Consider the following 21325-nt stretch of genomic DNA (forward strand, 5'->3'; position numbering starts at 1 on the left):
CGGCACGCAGCAGTCAGGAGGCTCCAGCTCCTGCTCACATCAGCTCTGCAGGGCTGAGAAAGCATTACAAACCCGTCTGTGCCCCCGCAAGCCAGCCGATCTGGCTCCTGACATATTTGGGGAGCTGCTTGCTGGAGCAGGATGGGGAGGTGGTGTTTTTCCCCTCGCCATTTTTCATAGCGAGGTTGTATTTCAGTCTATCCCCTTGCTGGCACACAAGCTCCTCTCTACCATATATAATATTTAGTACTCAGTCCGGTCTAGTTTGAGATGTCGAAAACAATGGAGCATCTCCTCCTTCCTCCCTGGAGATCCTCGCACAGCCGTGTAGATCTCGGCATCGGGAACTTTTTCCATATTTATACTTGACCTAAATTCTCTCTCTCTCTCAAATAGCCAGAGTTTCAGCCCTCTGGCATCTATACTTCTTCCTTAGAGTTTTCACACTTCAGATACTTACGGGTTGGAATAATACCCTACCTCTACATGTGTCTTAACCAAGCCATAAATCTCACTAGTTGACAAGGTTACTGTTACCTGGCTTCTGCCACGACCCACTGTTAAAACACATGACATAAATTACACAGAACGGATCATACAGGCCATTTTTCCTCATACAAAACCTGATAAATATTAATGGTCCGGTGCAGTAGCTTTGCACCGTGGTAGTAGTGGAGTCAATGAGGTTGATCCGAGGCGTGATAATTGCTGGTGGACGTGGACCCCAGGCAGGTGCCAAATTAGCACACTCTCCACGCGTGGTGCTCCTCTGGAGCTCTGACTTGTGTCTCGGGTGGCTTTTTTTGGCTTCTGCTTCCTTGAAGTCTGTGCTGTGGAGGGAAGACATGGCTTATATCAGACAGAAACCAACCCAAGACTCTTCCCTTATTTAAAGCATGCCCAGACCTTCCCTGCAGCCCCCGTAATACTGATGCAAAGCGAGCATCCTCGCCACCAGCAGCTGGGCAGAGCCCTGCCACCCATCCCTGCTCCACAGGTGGCATTGTGGATGTCACCTCTGTCCCCACACCCTCGTCGCTGCTCCTTATCCTCACCCTGGGACCTGTCAGCCCACCCCTCCCCTCATCCCCCCGTCTGGATGCGCAGTGCCTGCCTCCTCTAAGTGGCACTTTTACGCTGGAAATGCGAATCCGGTTGGCAGCATCGGCTCCGTCATGCTTATCAGAAATACATTATCAGAGGGGGATTAGACAGAGCCTCGCGCTCGTGTTGCTGTCCACACCGGGCAAGTAATGAATAATGAAAATTCCCGGGGCCGGAGACAAACGCACTTGACAGGCAGGGAAGCGCCCGCGCCTGCCTTTCACTCACTTTAATGTGACAAACATGGCTCCTTCGGAAAGCTTTCCACTCCATTCACCGTGGCGTAGCTTGTTCTTGTTGTTTTCTTTTTTCTTTTCATTTTTCCTTCCCCTTCGTCCTTCCACCTACCCGCTGCCCCAGCCCCTGCCCCCCCCCCCCCGTGGCTGAGGACGGCGTGAGGATGGATGGAGGAGGTCACCACCACCTCCAGCCTCGTGGGGACAGCTGTGTGGTCAGCTCACGTCGGGACCATGCACGGTCTGGGTCCTTGCCTGCTGTGAACACTGATGTTGTGGAGGTTTTCCAACCTTAATGATTCTCTCCTGTTGTTTGTTAATTGTCCCAAACGAGTGTGCCATGGACAAAGGGGTTGCTTTGCACCCAGGTATGGGATTTTTTCCAGTGCTCGGCTCTGGCCTGCCTCTAGTCTCATGTAAATCAGCCGTGGCAATGCCATCTGTAAAGGTTGTCTACACGAGGCGAGGCCCCAGCTCTGGGTATTTTTCCTGCACTTGTCATCTAGAAGCATGCAATAAATTTTATGGACCGGGGTTTATCGAGCACAGAGGAAGAGGAATTGAAGTGCCTTGCCTGGATGTGAGGCTGATGTTCTGGAGAAAACAAGCGCGTTCAGACGAGCCCTTCGATCGCTCACAGCCCACTTTCTGGGGGGGAAGTCAAACGGCCGTGTCCCCAACCCGCATCTCCCGCGGGGAACAGAGAGCCCCGCTGCCAGCCGTCCCCCGCCGTCACCTTGTCTCTCACGGGCGACATCTGTCTCTTCCCCAGCCCGTCTCTGTTAAACGCATCCAGCCTGCTGTTGGGAGGATGTCTCGGCTTGGCACCGGTGGTGACAATCACTCCTGACGCAGGCTTCCTGGCCGCCTTGCACAAACTCTGTGACTCTCCAGCTTTTTTCCCCCAACCCACCCGGCGGGGAGGGAAAGAGCTGTGAGCCCGCGGCACATCTGCTGCGCAGTGTGAGGCTTTGCCAGTGCGATTCCTGCTAATTAATGTCAAACTTATTTTAGCAAATAATGCACATTATCTCGTCCTGCGGAAGGGGTGGGTGCCAGCGCTGACGGTGGCTGCTCCGGAGGAGAGGTGTCTCCAAGCTCTGTGCTTTGGGCACCCGGCAAGGCGGGGATGCTCAGAGGGGTGGGAGCATCCTGGGGGTTTGTGTCTGGGGCAAATGGGCTCCCAGGGTGGCACTTTCACACCTTACCAGGTCATTGACAAGCAAAAACAGATGCTGGAGGTTTAACCACCCCCGCTGTACACGCACAGTGTGCTCCTTCAGTGTTTTTCTGGAGGAAGGGTTCAATTTGCTTTTCTCTACAAGCATCTCACCCTAATGTACGGGCATTGGAGGGAGAGGCAGAACAAGCCCCCGTCTCCTGCCTCTCCTGGTGCCCTGAGTTAGTAGCTATTACTTTTGGGGGGGAAGCTTTGGCAGTAGGGCTAGCTGACCACTCCTCGGTTCCCTGACTGTCAGGGAGCAGAGAGGAGCCGGTGATTTATTGTGAAGGACAAAAAAAAATCAGTCTCAGGCAATGCTGACAGCATCGCTTCTGCAAGCTGAGACAGCTCACCTGTTTTAGCAGAGCTATTATTTCAAACAATGCCACCATTAGCCGGCTATTATCATTCCCATTTTTCATAAGAACAGATTGAGGCATGGGGAGAAAACAAGCAAGTTAGATACCTTGAGCCAAAAAAATAGCCAGAAGTCCTGGCACCGAGTCCTGTGCTTTTGTACTGTTTTGACTGCGATTCCTCTTTGAGGTGACAGCTGCAGGGACCTCCTTTCTCTTTGCCCTTTATCAGGCTGATAATGGGCAGCCAGTTACTGCAATCAACATCCCCGCTCACTTGGGGCTTTGTGCCTTCCGCCCAGCCTAAATGCGGTTTTGTCCAGAGAGTTTGAGTTTAATTATATTCTCCTCCTTTAAGTCTCACGCAGCATTATGCCGTTAATTGCGGAATCCTTTTACCTTTTAGGACAGTTACTGTTGAAGTTAATGAAAGTTATTTACTGCCATTAATGGCAATTTCCATTATTGTGCCATTTTGTATTATTTATTTTTTTTTTTGGAGAAACCACCCCAAAGGTGGTACTCAAGGCTGGAGGAAGCCCAGGGTGCTGGGATAGCCCGGAGGACACGCTGTCCTTAGTGGGAGGCACAGAAAGATGCAAGAGCTGGAGAATTTGGGACTAGAGCTAGGAGCAAATTTTCCTTCCAAACGTTTCTTCCCCAACAGAAAAAGGCCGCCTTTGTCAAGAGAGACACTGACGTGTGAAACATCTGTTGTGTGCTAAAAAAAGGGAAAAGGCTTATAGAAGCAAAAACTCTAGAATGTGATTTCCCCATCCCCCCCCTCCCTGCTTTTTAAGGCAGCAAAATGGGAGCGTATGGGACAAAAATAATAAACGTATGAATAAAGTAGAATGATTTTCTAGCTGGGCAGCTGACTTTTTTTTTTTTTTCTGAATATGAGATTTGGTCTGGGGAGATGTTAAGGGAGGTAAAGAGCAATGAGGGCGCAGCCGCCTCCCCTAGCCTGGGGACCTGGGGTCTGTGCCCAGGTTGGGGACATGACTGCTGTTTTCCCCTTTGCCAGAAAAGCTGAGCACGTACCCAGACACACGGGCAGGACGCTGGCACGACCACCTGCATGGGCTGCCCTGGTCAAGGGCACTCAGGACTCACACAGAACAGATGCAGGCAGCCGAGTCCCCTTCCTCCACCTCTCCAGTCCCCTTCCCACACCACTTCCCAAGTTCACGAGCACACAAACACATCTTCAGATCCTCAGAGTGCTGGCACAGCCCCTCTGTCCTCCCAGCACCCCTGCCCAGACCCATTTTTCACCTCGTGGGTCTCCTCCTCTCCAACTCACCCATCTTGAGGTTCGCTGCACACTCACACTCACACTCAGCAGCTGCTCCAGCTTAAAGCTTGCCAGCGAGTACACCTACACCCAGCAGAAGACCCCCCTGGCTCCAGCCCCTGATGCCAGCACCCCAGTGGCCCCAGTAGCGGGTGCTCACTGGCTCCAGTTGCTGCCACCACAGCCTGGGGGTGTCTGCGCCCCCAGCCTGCCTCCAGGGGCTGGCACTGAGGGTCACCGACCACATCCAGGTCTCACCAGGGGCTGGCACTCAGTCCTTGCAGCTTGTGCACACACGGGACAGAGAGTGCACGTACATGGAGAAATAATTATGTTTTAATGAGATAAAGATGTAAGAAAGTGGAACACTGCAGTGATTAGGCACAGGGCTCAGCCAGACGAGCACCAACCAGCCCGTTCTGGACTTTTTCCTCCCTGCCTCCTGCTCCATTCCTCCTGCACCTCCCCAAGGCTTTGCAGAGCCCCTCAGCTTCTGCACCCTCCCAGGCTGGGCAGGTTTCAGTTGTGCTTCTGGGAAGCAGCACCTGTAGCTCATTAGCCCTCTAATTAATGTGATTGGGAGGCCTATTTCTTGGGGTCATCTGCGACCTTAAAAGTCCTCCATCAGCTAACCCTGCTGGAATAAACATTCCTTCATTCTCCCCTAAATTACTGAGATGGGCCAGGCGTGGTTCCTGCCACCATCTCCCTTTCTTCTTGTCCCTTGGAGCAGGTCCTGGGGCAGGTGCCTGTGAGGGATCAGACACTTCCCTCGCAGGGACAGCATCGGGCTGTTCTGCACCAGGCAAAGCCCTGCCAACTGGGAGAGGTGACCTGCAGCACCAAAAGCCAGCTGAGCATAGGAATAACCAGAACGCTGCCCTGCCCCAAAGAGCACCACAGCCCTGAGCAACCAGCAGATGTCTGGGCTGGAAAATGGACACCAGGACCGAGGTGAGCACTCCTGAGTGAAGTGATGCCGAGCTGAGGTTCTCTGTGCATCCCCTTATCAGCTCCCCGTGCGTATCAGGAGCACCCCAACACCATTTGCTCACTGTCCTGGGGTGGGGAGACCCAGGAGGGTCCCGGGAAGGTCCCATCACATCTCAGAGCTGTTGGTGTATCAGGAAGGTGGGTGGCACAGTGGAGCTGGTGAGGGCTGAGAGCTGAGCACGGGAGGTGCAGCACTCAGCAGCGGAGCTCTCTGCCTCGCCTGGAGCGAGCGGTGATATTTCTCCATGGTCCTAAAGGGGGGGAAGAGTGAAGCCAAGAGCAGGAGCTGTGCTCCCCTGTAAGCGATAGCACGCCAGGTGGAAATTAAATGTCTCTCTCTGTCTTCTCCCTGCCTGCTGCTCGAGCTGTGCCTTGGGATTGTCCTGGTGTTGCTGTGGCCCCATTGCTCTGCTGAGCCCCAGTGCTGCTGTGGGGTGGTGCTGTGAGGGGTCCCCAGGCTGTGGGGTGGTCGGGGAGGCAGGGATGGGAGCAGCAGTGAGGGCAAGACGTTGTGCTTGTCTGATCTGGGGCTTGGAGAGCGTTTTGTACCTGCTTGCTAACACCCCCGTTTGTCACTGTCCCTTCTCCTCCAGAAGCGGCCTGATGTGCCAGTAAGAGGCCGAATCTGTCTTGAGAGGGAGGGAGAGAGAAACAGCTCGGGGCCTGCAGGAGACAGGCCTGATGCGATAGGCCTCCCTGAATGCAAGTGTGACAGTGACAGCCGCTAGAGAGAGATGGCCTTTGCCAACAGGTGGCCGAGCCCCCATCACTTCTCCTGGGCACCGTGCGCCGCGTGCCAGCTCCTGCTCCGGCCACTCCTCGGATGAGGACCGGGGGGATCGGTGAGCTGAGGGCAGCAGGACCAGCTGCTGCTGTGGGTGATACAGCACGGAGAAGCGGGCAGAGCTCTTGCTCTGTCATCCAGGCCTCAGGAAGGCAGGAGCAATATCTCTCCTCCCCAACACCCGGCTCCGTGGCATGGCAGGGGGCATCCGCTCCCCCTCGGGGGCTGGAAGCTCGCCCCTGGCATCCCGGCGTGCTTGCCCTTGGAGCTGCAGCTTCTCCTGCTCATTAACTCATAAATAATAGGGACCAGCAGCGTTCAGCGCTAATTAATTTTGTGAACTGAACCAGGGTGAATGGGGTAATTGCCCATGGCGTGTGCGGGCCGACAGGTGAGCCCTCCTGCTTTCACCCTCCTTGTTTACCAGCTTCTCCGTGTTTATTTTAAGAAGCATTTGGTCCCTCTCCGTGTGAAGAAGGAGAGCCATGTGATCCAGCCCAGAGAGAGCGCAGCAGGCGCTGAATATTAAATTAAAACACATCCTTGCTCATACACAAAAAAAAAAAAAAAAAAAAAAAAAGAAAAAAAAAACAAGCTGGAAAGGTTAAGAGCTAACAGAGATCCTCAGAACAGTCTCTGTCTGTTTGGAATGAATTAATCAGACCATTAAACAAATCTTTTAATCTAAAGTATCCCTTTCATTTCAGTACTCCGTAAAACAAAGTGACTGGAGTGTTGATGGAAGCGTTTGCCATCTCTTTGCCTCGTGCTGCAGAGGCTGGCGGGCTCTGTGAGTTTGTCGTCTTCTCCTTGTTGGACAAGAAAGGAGCTCCTCATGCAAAGGAACTTCTCCCATCAGCCCACAAACTGATTTACGGGTCACCCCTCGGGGTGTTCGGATAAAGAGGTGTGGGACAGGAGGTGTGGAGAATTGTCCTGGTCCCCAAGGTGCCGACTCGGTAGTTCAGGCAAAAGTTGGTGGCGTGGCAGAAGGGTGATGGGTGGCCTTGGAAACCTTCACAGTGTGTTAGTGGCATCATGGGCATCAGCTTTTCTTTGACACGGGGCATGGAAAAAGCTCAGGAAGAGGTGACTTCTCAACGGGGATGAATATTGGATGGAGGTAACATGGAGCAGGGGTCTTGGTGTGGGTTATTGAGGTCGTGCAGCCCAGAAGGAAGAGGAAAGTGGCTCCTGTGGGTTCAGGAGAGCTCTCCAGCTACAGGGCTGGGGAGGGCAGATGCTGCTGTGCTGTGCCACCTCGGCTATAAACTGCACCAGGGGCTTTTTTCAGGTAGGAGAGCAGCATCCCTCCTGATGAGGGTCTGCGAGGATGAATACAGGGTAAAATGCTCTGAAACTTGCTGCCATCAACACCCTAAAGGCTGGCACTTTGTGGAGCACTGAGCCAGGGCCTCTGGAGTTGTGTTTTTCAAGGGATGTGCAAACCTGTCGGTGCTTTGAACTTCCCGATCCCCCAGCCATAACCCCAGCCTGAGTGGAGCTTTGGTTTTCGGGGTGGCACCGCGAGCAGACACAACGCTTTGCAGGGGTGAACTCTTACCCCTGAACTCTCCCCTTCTGGCCTTACCTTAGGGGATTTTTAAAGCCCTTTCTGAAGCCTTTCCCAGCCGCATGTCCCAAAACACGGCCTTGTGGGTGGGTCGGAGCTGTGTTAGGGGAGGGAGGTCTTGGTGCCATGGCATTTCAGCATCCAGCACCCGCCTCCCGCTGCCATCAGTCAGCGAGGAGGCAGAGCCCAACCTCTGGGCACGTGCTGCTATCACTGGCATCTGTGGGGGAGGCAGAGAAAAAGCGAGGGCAAATCCAGGTAAAAGCAGGCAATCCTGTTTCAAAATCAAATGTATCCTCTTTTTTTTTTTTTTTCTTGCTCCTTCCCCCTTTCTAATACACTCTTCAAAGCTCGCAAAGATTAAGTGCACGATTTATCTTTGCAGAGTTTGAATTTTAAAAGGAACAGCCGAGTGTGTGATCGTATTATTAATATTTATACCTCGTCACCGAATGTTGACAGATTAATTATGCAATATGGTATAAGAATCAGCAGGCAGCGTGGGAGGGTGGTGCCAAAGTTCATGTATTAATAACACAGCGGGGTGGCTCGCGTGCTCCCTGTGTGGCTCGGTGTGTGCAGCGCTGCATCCCACCTGCATCGAAGGCACCTCGGTCCTGGGCTCAGCTCCGCTCTAGGGCTTGCAGGGACGCTGGCACTGCCACTGGAAGGGGACAGAAGCAGCAAAGGTTGTGAGGTCCCAGCCCCTTTGCACCGCCCCGGGAGTTTTCTTGGGCATGGGGAGCTCCGTGGCCGTTCTTGACCTGCTTTGGGCATGCGGAGCAGCAGGAGGTGACTTTGTGCTGCGGAGAATCTGGGTCAGGAGTTTGCTTGCTCCAAAGCTGTGGCTTTTGCCCCCAAACCCTCCAAATCTGCCCTTCCCTGAGCGAGTGGTGTCTTAGCAAGTGCCCTTTTCTCCAAAGCTGCTTCTCTCCGACGTGGCCACGGCAGAGGATGCTGTGTCCTCTTTTGGAGTCTTGACCGGCACTAAGTGCTTAGGAAGGAGGTTTAAATCTTCTTTAGTGGACACTTACGAAATGGCCTGCTGTACGGGAAGAGGCTTTTCCTTCCCCAGGAAGCCAGCTGCTGTCATCAGGCCTGGCGTGTGATAGATTTATAGCCCCTGCGGTCCAGCCAAGATACGAAACTGTATCTGCAAACCCTAGGGGAGGGAGGGAAGTCTGACAGCACCCTCTGCTTGTCTACTGCTCGGGAAAAGTTGAGGGATGTTTTGGGGTTATGCTGTGGGTAAATAAAAGCTGCTCGGGGTCCCTCTACACCACCCTTTGCAGCAGGATCTGCCCCTGGGAGCGCACGCCTTGGAGATGCTGTGGTGCCAGGGGGAGTGGGGTACAACTTGCACCCCCGGTCATCCTCGGGGGGAAGAGAAACTGCTCCTGAAGCCCTTGCTGGTTGCTATTTCCATCACAGCTTCTCCCCGATGAAACGCTGCTCTTTTTTCTTTCTTTTCCCCCAAGGAATCTTTATTTCTCTGCATGTCTCAAGGGAACGCTTTGTATGAATCAATTTGCTTGATCCATCTCGAATAATTTCAAGCGGTGCCTGAGGTCGGGACGCAGGGATGTACTTAGGCTGGTTGGAAATTTCTTCGGGGCAAAGCCCTGGCTCCTGGAGAGGCAGAGAAGGGGCTGGAGATGTCGCCAGCAAGCACGGCTCTCGAGCTCTCTTCTGTCCCCCTCCTGCTCTACCCGGGAACAAACTCCTGGGTACAAAACTGCGCCTGTGTGCTCGGCTTTATCGGGGTGGCCTTTGTGGAGATCTGCAGAGTTATTTCAGGAAAGCTATCCCGGCTCCAATGAGGTGTTTAACCCCTCGAAGAACAAAGAAAATCGTTTAAGGTGGGCTTTTGAAAGCCTTTCCGAGGATTTGGATTCTCAATTTCCATTCAAATGAACTTTGCCTCATCCCATGAATGCGAGCGAGAGCGCAGCTTCCAAATGCCTCTTTTTACAGCTTCGGCCTTTCTTTTTTAATTAAAAAACGGAAAGAACAAAAGCACAACTGAGCAAAGCACTTGAGCACATGCTTAAAGTAATAGATTTTCCTTGGCTAAGCGCACGCTTGGAGGTGCTTCAGGGCTCTGCTCCATGAAATTGGGATCCTAAGGCTAGTGGTGCAAATCCCCCTTGTTTTTCTCCCCCAGAAGCAGTTGAGTTTGGGGGTACCCGTCTGCCACTTCTCCATGAACATCTCCCCAACCTCCCCAGTGTTGCAGGATCACCTCCAGGCTCTTCTGTGGTGCCCTCCATGTGTGCACCAAGCAGGGCATGCACACCTCGTGCCACATCAGCTGCAGACAGTGCCCACGTCATGCAGGCAAACCCCCAATTTATGTTCCCTTTCCCATTTTGAGGCTGGGGATACGGATGGAAACAAACTTCATTTTTTAACCTTGTGCTTTCAGGGGGAGGAGAGGCTTGCTGAGTTGCAACAGGGTGTGGGACCTGTCTTATCCAGAGCAGGAATCAGGAGCTTTGTGGTGTGTGCACGCATGCATCGATGCATGTGTCGCGGCATACATAGGTCAAAGGAGGAGATGTTGAAAGGAGAGGGACATTTCGTAGGCTCCTTGGGATGGAGGCTGGTGGAGGGACAAGTGTTTGAGATATCGGGGGCAGCCTGCGCTTGTCTTCCTGCAGCTCTCTGCTTTGGTGCTAAGGAGAAATCAGGAAAATCTCAGCGGCGCTGAACGTGCCCGCACTGAAGTCGGGAGACTTTGTGCATCACGTCGCTGTCTGCCAGGATTTCTTTTTTTTTTTTTTTTGAGGAAGTCAGCATGAAAATGAAAACTTCTGCCTGTGTCTGAGCGCTGATGGGCGCCGTGCTCTGGTTTGAACGCCATTTTAGCTCTTTTAAGAAAAATAAGTTCTGTGCGGTGTCGGTGCTGGGAGCTAAAAGGGCCACGCTGATGTGAAATGTTTTGATCCACCCCGAGCAGGTTCTTGTCTCTGAAACTTGCTGTGTGAACAATTTCCATTTTTATGGGTTTCTTTCCTAATTGGGATGAAAACAAACACAGAAAGCCTCGGAATCGGTTGGAAAATGAGTTTTCCACTAACAGCAAAGTTTATCTCCCTCTGCGAGGCCCGGCAAGATTTGTCAGCAGTATCTGTCAGATGTGCAGAGTCCTTAAATAAACGGTAATATGGAAATGCAAAGGGTTGCTATTAGCAAATGGAAATTGGGAGCAAGAGGTGAGGGGAAAGGAAATGAAGGTCCAAAATGCCAGCGGCCAGACTCGTTCCCTGCAGCTCCCCGATCCGAGCTGGATGCCTCTCGCAGTCCCCTCCTGCCTTTCCCAACGAGAAGCGCCGGATAATTAATTTCTTCCGGCCGTGACCCACCTGCCTCGCTGCTGCCCACCTCCCCCGAGTGACTGCAGGCGCTTTCCTGGCCCCGCTCTCCGGCTTTTCCCCCCCCAGGCGAGGACGTGGTGGCTTGGCAGGGAGCAGATGGGAAGCCCATCTTGTAGGCATCAAGAGCAGGAGGCTCGGTGCTGGGCTCTTCGGAGGTCGACGGCTCCCAAGACCCCGACGTGTTCCAGGGAGTGCCTGGGAGCGGGCTGTTGGTCCGTGGGAAGGTGGCTTCTGCTGGCGAAGGTCCTTTACCAAGTAGCCCTCAAGGTTAAAGTTAGATGCTCCTTCCAGATGGTCTCCATCTGATGCATCTCATTACGGGGCTGAGCTGCCTCGCAAGCCCGGCCTCCCAGTGCCAAGAATAACAAGGAAGGGAAGCCAGCAACAGCGCTCGCTGCTGTTAGAAGGGCATAAGATGATTTAAGGGTCAAGACAAGACCATATGGCCCATCACGGTCCCATTGTAACAACCCGGAGGAGTACAAAACAACTTGCGGTAGCAGGCATCCTTCCTATCAAGGCTGCTTGCCGTAACCTTTGCAAGTTCAGGTCCCCAGCTCCTTCTTGCTCCGAGTTATGCCCCGAGTGGCTGGATGATGCTCGTGGGTTACATGTCCCCCTGTGGGGTGCAGTGCCCGGAGGGGACGAGGCGTCCTGGGGTGCTTTCTCTTTATTCACAGAGCATTCTTGTTTCCTAGCAAGGTCTGCTTGGCGTGTCGGTTCCTCCCTGGGCTCTAAATAGCCCTGTGAGCACTGTCAGCAGCACACCTGGGTGCCTGGCCCTTGTTTATGTGACTGCTCAAAGACCTGTGTTTTATCCCAGTGCAGGGGTGATGGAAACGCTGATTTTTGGCTCTCTGAAACCAGCTGAGCACAGCCAGTGCCACGGCCCCTCTCGCTCTGTGTTGTGCCGTGTGGTTTTGCCTCTCCCAGGGCTGTTTGCCCTGCTGATGTGGGGAGGTGGTGGCACGGGGGTGGCCTCGGTGCCTCCTCGCCCCAGCTCTGGTCCTGGTCCTGCCTCGGTGGCAGCTCCCCACCAGGCCAGCCGGCGTCCTCCGCTCGGCACTCGTCCCGCAGTCCATTTGCCCAAGGGAACACTTACAGCACTGACCTTAAAGAGCAATTTCGGGCAAGCATAGAGCAGCTCAATTGTTCATAAACCTGACATTTATGTCTCGGAGATTCTTCCTCTGCAGGATGCACTGCTCTTTATGATTTTATCAAATAAAATGCCCCTTCACCCCCAGCCAACCTCTTTCTCCTTCCCTGATGTTTTTGCAGGGCAATCATCACGAACAGAGAGCTTGAAGGCATCTGCCTCTCCTTAACGTTGTGGCACGGGGAGGGTTAGGGAAATTGTTGTGTATGCGTGGTGTGAATTGTGAGGGCTCGGGTTTGGTCCTCTAATGTTGGTAATTACGGAGCAGGGATTAGGGCCTTGCACTTTGCATGCATAGAGAAACGGAGTATTAAATGCAAGCAGATCAAACTACCTGATGGGCCCTGAAAGTTTATTCCCGTGATTTTCTCTGCCCCACAAAAACGCTTTCTGTGCTGTCAGCTCCTTCCCCCGTTCTTTACGGGGATGAAGCCGTGGCCGCACGGCAGGGCTGCGGAGAGCACCGCGTGTGTGAGCCAACACAACGTTACTGCCATCCCAAAATAGCCGCTAGCCGGCGGGTAGGAGAGCTAGCTGGGATGTGGGGGCACTTCTTCAGCTTCTGCTCATATTTAAATCCTACAAAGCCTGAGTAAATGCAGCAGCCGCAGCCGGAGGGACCTGTGCGAGAGCAGCCTGCGGCACGATGCGCTGCGGAGGCTGCGGCATGGCCCCAACCCCACAGGGACAGCAGTGCCCTGAAACCAGGCTGCCCTGCTGTCAGCCCCCATCCCTCGGTGCCATCCCCGTCCCCCAGCTCCTTCCCACTCGGCGTGGGCTGAGCACGGCCCCCCTTCACCGCACGGACACCCACTGGCTGAGCAAACACCGCTTGCTCTGCTGACCAGGGCACCTTCCATCACATCCATTAATAGCAGCTCCACACGGAGAGCTTGCAACCCTGCAAGTGTTAATTAGCTTTCCCCCTCCTCCCGCCCATTATTTTTCCACCTCACTCTTTAGAAGATCTCTGAACCAGGAGATCAATGCCTCCTGCTAATCGGCTCTTCAGCAGCTTAGAGAGGCAGCACAGCATACTCATTTTAATTCTCCTCTAACACCTTGGCTAATCATCCTTCCCAGCCCCAGAGCCCCAGGCAGGCGGCGCAGCGAGAGGCTGGATGGGAGAGCGCCATGTGCTCGTGCCCACCTACTCCAGACCTGGCAGGGGATGTGCACCCCGGTAGGGAAAATTGGGGTGCAAGGGGGTGAAGCAGGGTTAGAAAGGAGCAGAAGGTCGCTTGGGATGAGCGGTGTGGTGTGACCATGCAGATGTGCGAGGGATGTGTCTCTTCCAATGCTTTGTGGCTCTCTGCGTTGCCTCCTGTCTTGTCCTGTCCCCCAGTGGCTGGAGACATCGACTGCAGCGTGCCACCTACCTGTAATAACGCAGGCAATGAGCGCTCCTCTTCTCCTCCTCAGGAAAATGGGCTGTCGGGGTTTGTTGCTCTGTGCTCTCGCTCCTCCTCAGGCGTTTGGGCTGACTTCAGCAGGGGCTGCAGGAGTTGGGAGCTCTCCCGTCGCCTCCCAGCCGCTCAGGTCCCGGTGCCACATCCATCCTGCCCTCCATAGCATCGGGGCTTCTCTGGGGTCACCCCAATATTTGTGCCAGCATCACCCCCACAAACCAGAAACCTTGGGGCTGGGTAAACTGCTTGTGGTCCCATCCGGAGTCCCCAGACGTGGGGATGCACTGTGCTCATGGGCTGGTGCTGGACCAGCTCAACACATCAGCATCCCTTTCAAGAAGGAGGCAGTGCCCTAAATTTAGCCCCCAGCCCCTCAACAAGCTGTGCCATCCCTGACCGCTGTGATCCAGCTAAATGGCTGCGAGCCCGCGTGGAAATCAGAAGGCATGCTAATGAGCCGCCTTGCCAAAACCAGAAGGAACAAACTCTACAGGGAGTTTTGTACTTTCATTTTTTTTCCCCGCTACCCAAGTTCAATAGCAGCGAATTGCATATTTCTCTGAGGCTTCTCAACAAACAATTTACAGTGTAAATATATTTGTTGGCATGCAAATCACTCTGCATTATGAGTCTTGATTAATATTATAATGTGTTGATGAAAGCCTGTAAGTGGTTCTTGGAACTAAGGTTCCTGACAAAGATAGGCTGTTTGGGTGCCCAGTGTTTGTGGAACATTAGATTAGGGTGGTTTTTTCCTTTGTTTTTGGTTTTGTTGGTGTTTTTTTTTCCTTCTTTTTCTTTTTTTTTCTGGTTTGTGTTGTTTAATGGATTGTTCCCCCTCCTCTGTTTAAGATGCTGAATATGAAGAGGCAGTGGCATGCTTCAAACCACACAATTAATTAATGCCACGCATCTCATCCCTGCTCCTGCCCCCCAAAGGTGCTGCCCCCCACCCCTCACAGCCCAGCCCCTATTTTTGGGTGCTTTTCCCCTCTTTTTGGAGCCCTTCACACCCATTTGCTCCTGGTGAGCGCGGAGAAGTGCCGTGGTTTTGTGTCTTCCTGCAGCCTCCCCATCTCACCGGGGTGGAGGGATGATTAATTAATCGAGGCTCGACAGAGGCTGGAGAGCTGAAAACAAAACCTGTGCGAGGGAGGTGGGTGGATGCGTGCCTGCGGGGTGAGGTTTGTGTGCTGTGCGAGGACAGAGGCCGTGTCCTCACGTGGTGAGCACGCAGACCTCGTGCAGGTGATGCTGGGGAGGGACGCGCATTGAAGCATTGGGGATTTGGGGTTGTTAAGCAATTCGTGTGCTTACTGGGAGCCAGGCTGGTGTATGAGCAGGTTGGTGCTCAGAAGCGGCACCAGGAGCCTCTTTCTCCTCCAAGGATGTTCTTATGGTCCCCGAACTTTATGGGACTGAGCAGCTTTGAAGCAGCACCTTCTCTCCATCCCAGCCGTGCTTCTCTTCCCTGCCTCCACCCTTGGTGATGGCTCCTGGAAGCCCTCAGGAACCCAGCTCTCCTTCTCCCACCCATCTCCTTGCCCCAGGGTGGGTTGCTCCGGGTGCTGGCTCACCCCTGGGAAAGGGATGCCCTTTTTGCAGCCCCTGGAAGCAGTGAGAAGCAGTGGAGGGCTTGGGGAGCCATTCCCCAGCCACGAAGCTGTGTGACAGCTCCTCTCCGTGCCATTTTCCCTCTACCTTTTGCAGCCGAGCTCCCAAAGGTGTCAGGACAAATGCCGCTCTCATCGGCACGGATGCGCTGGGAGATGATGCCCAGGCAGCCGGGCAGGGAGGAGCAGGGAAAAAAAAAAAAAAAAAAAGGCAAGGAGGGGGGGAAAAAACCCTCTTTAGCAGGCGGCAGCAGAGTGGTTAGTGACAGCCTCAGGTTTTGACCTTTGTTAACTGCTGTTTTGCTCAGAGAGTGACAGGAGCGCTGTGAAATGCGGAGTTTTTTGCTTGTACCACTCCGGAGAGCTGTGTGCGGCGCTCTGCTGTGATGTGCGGGGTGGGGAGCGCGGGGAATGGGACATTTTGGGCACCTTCTCCCCTTTTTGGTAGGGTCTTGTGCTCGAGTTGGCCCTGGGGTTCACCCCCTCCATCTCTGTAGTCCTGAGCTTTGAGCTGGGGAAAACAGAAGCACCTACAGAACAGAGAGAAGGGGGGAAAGGAGTGAACAAGCAGACACGCATTCTTAATAGAACATATTGCCTTTTTTTTTTCATCCTTTTTTCCTTTTTTTTCTTCCTTTTTTTTTTTTTTTTTTTTTTTTTTGAAAGCAGCTGTGCCTTTTTCCAGCACTTTTAAATGGTTGCCAGGGAAACAGAGCAAGGGAGAGTGGATAGGTTAGATGGATATTGGACGAGGCTAATGCACTTGTTTCAACCAAGAATTGACAGGTGCTTAGGACACCGAAGGTCCTGATAACTCCTCATTTGCAGAGCTCCTTTGCAGAGCCTCGAGTACCTCCCTACCGCCGTTAATTGTGTTTTAATCATTTGCAAATTATAATCCATCTCCATCAGGGGATCTCTAATGGTGGGTTTATGGAGCGCGTCCGCATGTTCCTTAGCCCTTACGGGACGCTGGGGATGAAATATTTGGTACGGCGCGCCCCGCCAGCGCGGCTGGCGAGGCTGTAGGGGAGCTTGATGCCGACAGAGGTCCCAAAGGAGAACGTGAAAATTGCAGCCAGGCATCCCAAAAGCGCCGTGACACCGTGCAGGACACGGGGAGGGAGTTTGGCACGCTTCTCCCACCGCTTCTCCCAGCGAGGAGGCTGGCGTGGGAGAGGTGGCGATGCTCGAGCCGCGTAGCGCATCCCTGCCAGCCCCACACGGCTGCTGGGAGCAGCATCCTGGGGTATTTGCAGCCCTGCCTTGGCTTTTTCACCTTCCTCTGAGTCCAAAAACGAGGATGGATGCCTGGCGATGGATTTTGTTGCCGTCGCAATGCTTCAAGGGCTTTTTTTTTTTTTTCCCCCGTCCGCTTTACGTTTTGTTTTTGCTTCGCGTCTGTCTTGTCTAAAATAGCAGCTCCATCTACGGAATAACCAAGGGGCCTTAAACGAGGCTGTTCAGGATGAGCGTCACATCTGGTATTTGCAAAACACAGCAAGCAATAAATAGCTACAGTGTCATAAAGCTCAGGCTCTGGAGAGGCAAGGGTGCCTGGTGAGGCTTTTATTGTATTTTTTTATATTTTTTTTTAGTGTTTTCCTGGGGTGGAAGGAAGGTTATTGATTAAAAAGAAAAAAAAAGAAACACAACAACAACAAAACACGCAAAACCTCGCTTGCATTTGTGCACATGAAGGCGGAACAGAGAGATGGTGAGATGCAGGGAGCTGAGGGCAGGCTCTGCCCCTTGCACCCCGAGCCCCATCCCGCAGCCCGGTGAGCATTGATTTCACCCCAACTGTGATTCTTCGGTGACTTCTGTCCCTGGGTCCCATTTTGGGGGACTCTGCCCCCATCCTGCCACCCGTGGGAGTGCTGCCCCTCCAAAACGCCCAGCTGAGGTCCCTCCTGCGCGTTGACACCCAGCAATCAGCCTTTTTTTGAGCAGCTGTGAGCCAAGGAGGGAATCGGTTTCCTCTCTGCCCAGAGCCACAAATAGAGCTGCTTGCTGATCCTTCTTGTCAGCGGCTTCGCGAGTCTGCAATCTATCCATCACGGCTGAGTGATGGGTACCAGGCCACAACAGAGATGTGCAGCGCTCATGTCCCTATTATGACATTGTCGGTGTCACAGCAGAGCATGAGGGACTCGGTAAATGTCACTTAAGGTATTAGAAAATGACTGTGCCTCTGCTGAGCCATGGGTCCTGATCCAAAGTGCTCGCTCCTCCGAGCAGCCCTGAGCGCAGCCTCCTGTCTTCCAATGTGGGCTCTCAGTTTTGTGTTTTTCAGTGCAAAATGGGGTTTTAAATGTGGTGACAGAGGCAGGCTGACAGCCCTGAGCCACAAAGCCCTGCAGCTATGACACAGCTGCGGGATGAGCACAGCTTCTGCTCCATGCGCAGCTTTTCTCTCCCCATCCGCTCTCCTCCTTCTGCTTTGTTTGGTTCTTCTGGAGCACCTCGGCTTTGAAGGGAGCCCCTGCTAGCTCTTTCCTGGTGACCTGCTCCATCAGGAGACGTTTGGGCACCGAGCACCTGGAGGCAGCTTCAGCTCCCATCCCTTTCATGCAGTTGCTCCCATGGCCTTCTCCCCCCTTGTCTCAGCAGTGCATGCCCCAACCATGCCTTGTGGCTCCCCCGGAGCTGGCATCATCCTGCTCGAAAGAAAGATCAGGACCAGGAATGTGGAGGAGGAAGAGGAGCTGATGAGGCTCCAGCTGGCCACGCGGGGCATTCTCAGCACATCCCATAACAATTCAACACCATCTACTCCAGGAGTTTCTTACAGGGAGAAAAAAAATAAGAAGAAAAAAAGCAGAAACCCTAGGGATGCTTAAAGCCTGAAGTTTCTTTTCCCCCGAGGGCAGCTGCCTGCTGTCCCCAGGTCTCTCTGTATCCCAAACCTTGGTGTGGGGTCGGTGGCTCTGCCCGCTTCGCCGCTTCCCTGCGCCGAGGGGACGTAATCACCACCGAGAGCAGCTTGAAGGACATCAACACGGGAGCGGGGAGGACGATTTGTAGTGAATAATTTAGTGGATGAATTTAAAGCTTTTGTTCTCGTTGCAAATTACCTGTGAACTGTATGGGAAGGCTTTGATCGTACAAATTCATTTTACATCATCTCTATCTGCCAACATACCCACCTACCCGCTCAGCTGCTTTTTTAACCGAGCGCTCTGTCTGTTTTTCCGTGCTCGTCGCTGGGTTTTGGGGACAGGCTTTGCCGCGAGGATGCTGTGAGCTCTCAGTGCCAGTGTGACAGCAGAAAGCTGCCTGCAGAGGTTCATGGAGAGCCCCAGGAGCGCGGTGGGACTGATGTGGTGTTTGTTCCCCCAGCCTCCTCCCTGTCCTGTAACGCTGCTTGGCGATGGGGGGCTCTTGGTTTCATCTTCACCTCACCAAGCTTTTGTCCAAACAGGTTGTGTGGAAATCCTGCTGCATTTCCACAAGACCTGAAGGAGGCTTCAGACCTGCACGAGGCTCCGGGGAAGGCGTGGGTGGGAGCAGGTCCTCCATGGCTGCTCATCCTCCCGCTCCTCATCCTCCTGCTCCTCCTCTGGATGCAGCAGGGTGAGTCAGGGCCCCCGCGCACAGCCTGCGATGCTCCTGGTGCAGTCGAGACCACCTTCCTCCCTCCTCCCTCCTCCTTCCATCCTCCCTTTTGGGGCTGGTTTGGCACCAGCTGCCTCCCTGCGCCGGGTGCCAGCCTCCCCGCGGTGCTGGCGCGGGAGCCTCACTCCTTGGGGCCGCTGCCAGCGCGCTGGGCTCCGTTTCTCTTTGTCTAATTGACGCAGCACCGTGCTGCTGTCCCTGCCATCAGCTCCAGAGGCGTTTCCTCACCCACTCCCAGCACTCTGGCCCCGTTCAGAGGCTGATCCCTGCGTCCCTGGGCTCACTGAGCAGATCCGAAGCTCCCTGCCCTTCCCTTGCGCTCCCCCCTCAGCTGCAGCAGCGCATCCTCGAGTCTGGGGCTAGGGGATTTAGCAGAGTGCAAGTGAAGGAGGCTGCAGCCTGCCCGAAGAGAGCCACGTGAAATGAAGTTGTATCTGGCTCCGAGATCAAATTATCCTTCTCGGCTTTCGGGGAGAGGACTCGCCGCAGCCCCGTGTGAGAGCTCGCTGCCTCCTCTCGGTTTATATCCCCGGTCCCCTGGCAGACGCTGCAAATGCTCGCTCATCAGGGCTTGCTCTCCGTGCTAATGGCCCTCTATAAATAAGCCCCAGGAACAGTGATAGAGAACAATCATAAAAGGCAGGCGCATAAATTAAAGCCGATGTTATAATAAACTAGACAAGCCCTTCATCGAGGGTTTTATGTTTCTCCTTGAGTCGGCAGCTTTGCCAGGAGAAAATGATGCCTGCGGGCGTGTGCCCATTCCTCCCTCTTCCTTCTCTGTACCTGCTCGTGTGCATTCGGGTGGCAAAAATAGCGTCACCATCCCCCCCCCCCTCTTTTTTTTTTGTCGTTATGGGTAGAAAAGGCTGCAGGAATTTCCCAGAACAACCTTGGAGAGGTGACAGGACTGCAGATTAACTGTCCAGGGTGGCTTTGGCCACTCTTTTCAGCTTTCGGGTAGCTATAAATGAAATTTAATGCCCCTTGATGGCTGCGATTGCTAAGAGCTCAGCCCAGCGCCTACAGAGAAAGTCATTGCGTTCTCCTCGGAGGGCTGTGGGTCAAACCCGTGTGGCTGGAGGGAGATGCCTGCGTGTAAAGCAGAATTATCTTGGTGTGGGTACAGGTGTAGTACCTCCGAATTGGTGCTTCCTCACCCCAATGCCTCTCAAACTCCTGCCCCTGCTGATGGGTTCACCTCTGCCTTCCTGCACCACATCCCAGAGCCTGAAGCCAGCAGGGGGGCGCATGGATCCGCCCGTTCCCAAAATCCGATGTCCCCGCAGTGCAGCCGTCCAGACAATGTCTTGGGTTGTGCCACTGCTGCTGGTTTGTGCCTAGCCAGGAGCTGGTTATGTGTTGAGGGTGTATGAGGGGTGTGATGGGGATGCTGCAGGCAGGATGAGGGCTGCCAGGAGGGCTTAGCGGGTCCTGCAGTGCGGCGTGGTGCTGTGGGGGGACTGTGCCCCATCCAGTCTGCTCCCAAACTCTGTTGGGACACCCTGAGCCAGGGTGCAGGCTCCACCTCCAGACCCATCCCTGAGCCCTTACAGTGAAATCCAGACAAAGTCCCTAAGGCGACAGGTTGGGGACAGGGAAGGCACAGCTTCCTGACAACCCAGCAAGATCTTATGGCCCAATCCTGGCACACTTCGGTTCTGTAGGGCCATGTTTGTCTCCACATCTTTGTTATTTAGGAAGAGAGGAGGAGCAGGGACCAGGGATGCGCAATGGGGAGATGTCACCCCATGGCTCTTGCAGGAGGCTGTGGGGACAACAAGGAGGAGAATGCCAGCCTCTGTCGCCTACTTAGAGACTCAAAACAATTTGCAGCTCAGCTCGGGGATGAGCACAGCCCCGTGCACACGCACAGCAACATGCAGCAGCATCGGTGCAGAGGGACAGCACCGTGCAGGTACGTGCAGCTGGGGACAGCTCCAAAGCCTCCTCCTGGTACCCGAGCATCTCTTCCCTCTGTACGGATTTTGGGAGATGCAGCACAGCCTGTGACAGTGCAGGGAGGCGATGGCAGGGCGAATTATGCGCAAGGAGGTGCGGTGAGGGTGGAGGGAAGAGGGGGAAGGAAGGAGAGGAGGGAGACAAATGGAGAGGGAGGGATGGGGGCAGGCGGGTAGGCTCCACTTTCTGCTCTCTGCTCCCCTGCGAGCTCCAGCCCGAGCTCCCCCTCGTGTTCAGCCTCACATATTTCTTGCGACCGACCTCTCCAAGTTATTTAATGCAGGGATTTTCAATCTTTCCTGCCTTGTTTGCACTGGAGGAGCTGGAGCCCCAGTGGGCATCAGGCAGCTGCCTGCAGGCTTGCTTATCCCTGCTACTGCTCCTACACCCCAGCCCAGGCATCCTGCCTTCTCCCTGCTGAACCTGGGGTGTCAGAGGTATCTCTGGCTGTCCTGAACACCCAGGCCAGACCCACACACTCACACAAGCTCCATTGTGAGCAAGAAATCCTTAATTTTGAGCGTTCAGTGAGGGGTTGGTGCTGCAGAAACACCCCGGTGAATGTGGTGATGCTCAGGATGAGCTCCTTCGGGAGGTGGGCGCACGAGCCTGACATATCTGT

General features: G+C 54.1%; 1 protein-coding gene and 1 long non-coding RNA gene across 13 annotated transcripts in view; both read left to right on the top strand.

Annotated features, from left to right (window-relative positions):
- The window catches only part of OPCML (opioid binding protein/cell adhesion molecule like), a 324198-nt gene that overhangs the window by 267729 nt on the left and 35144 nt on the right, over window positions 1-21325 (top strand). The gene's annotated exons all lie outside the window — the stretch shown is intronic.
- On the top strand, window positions 4829-6675 carry LOC137843697 (uncharacterized). The gene is made up of 2 exons (XR_011089632.1): window positions 4829-5169; window positions 5802-6675. It is a non-coding gene; the product is annotated as an uncharacterized lncRNA (long non-coding RNA).

The sequence above is a fragment of the Anas acuta genome, chromosome 23 (genome assembly GCF_963932015.1).
Source record: "Anas acuta chromosome 23, bAnaAcu1.1, whole genome shotgun sequence".
Taxonomy (NCBI): Eukaryota; Metazoa; Chordata; class Aves; order Anseriformes; family Anatidae; genus Anas; species Anas acuta.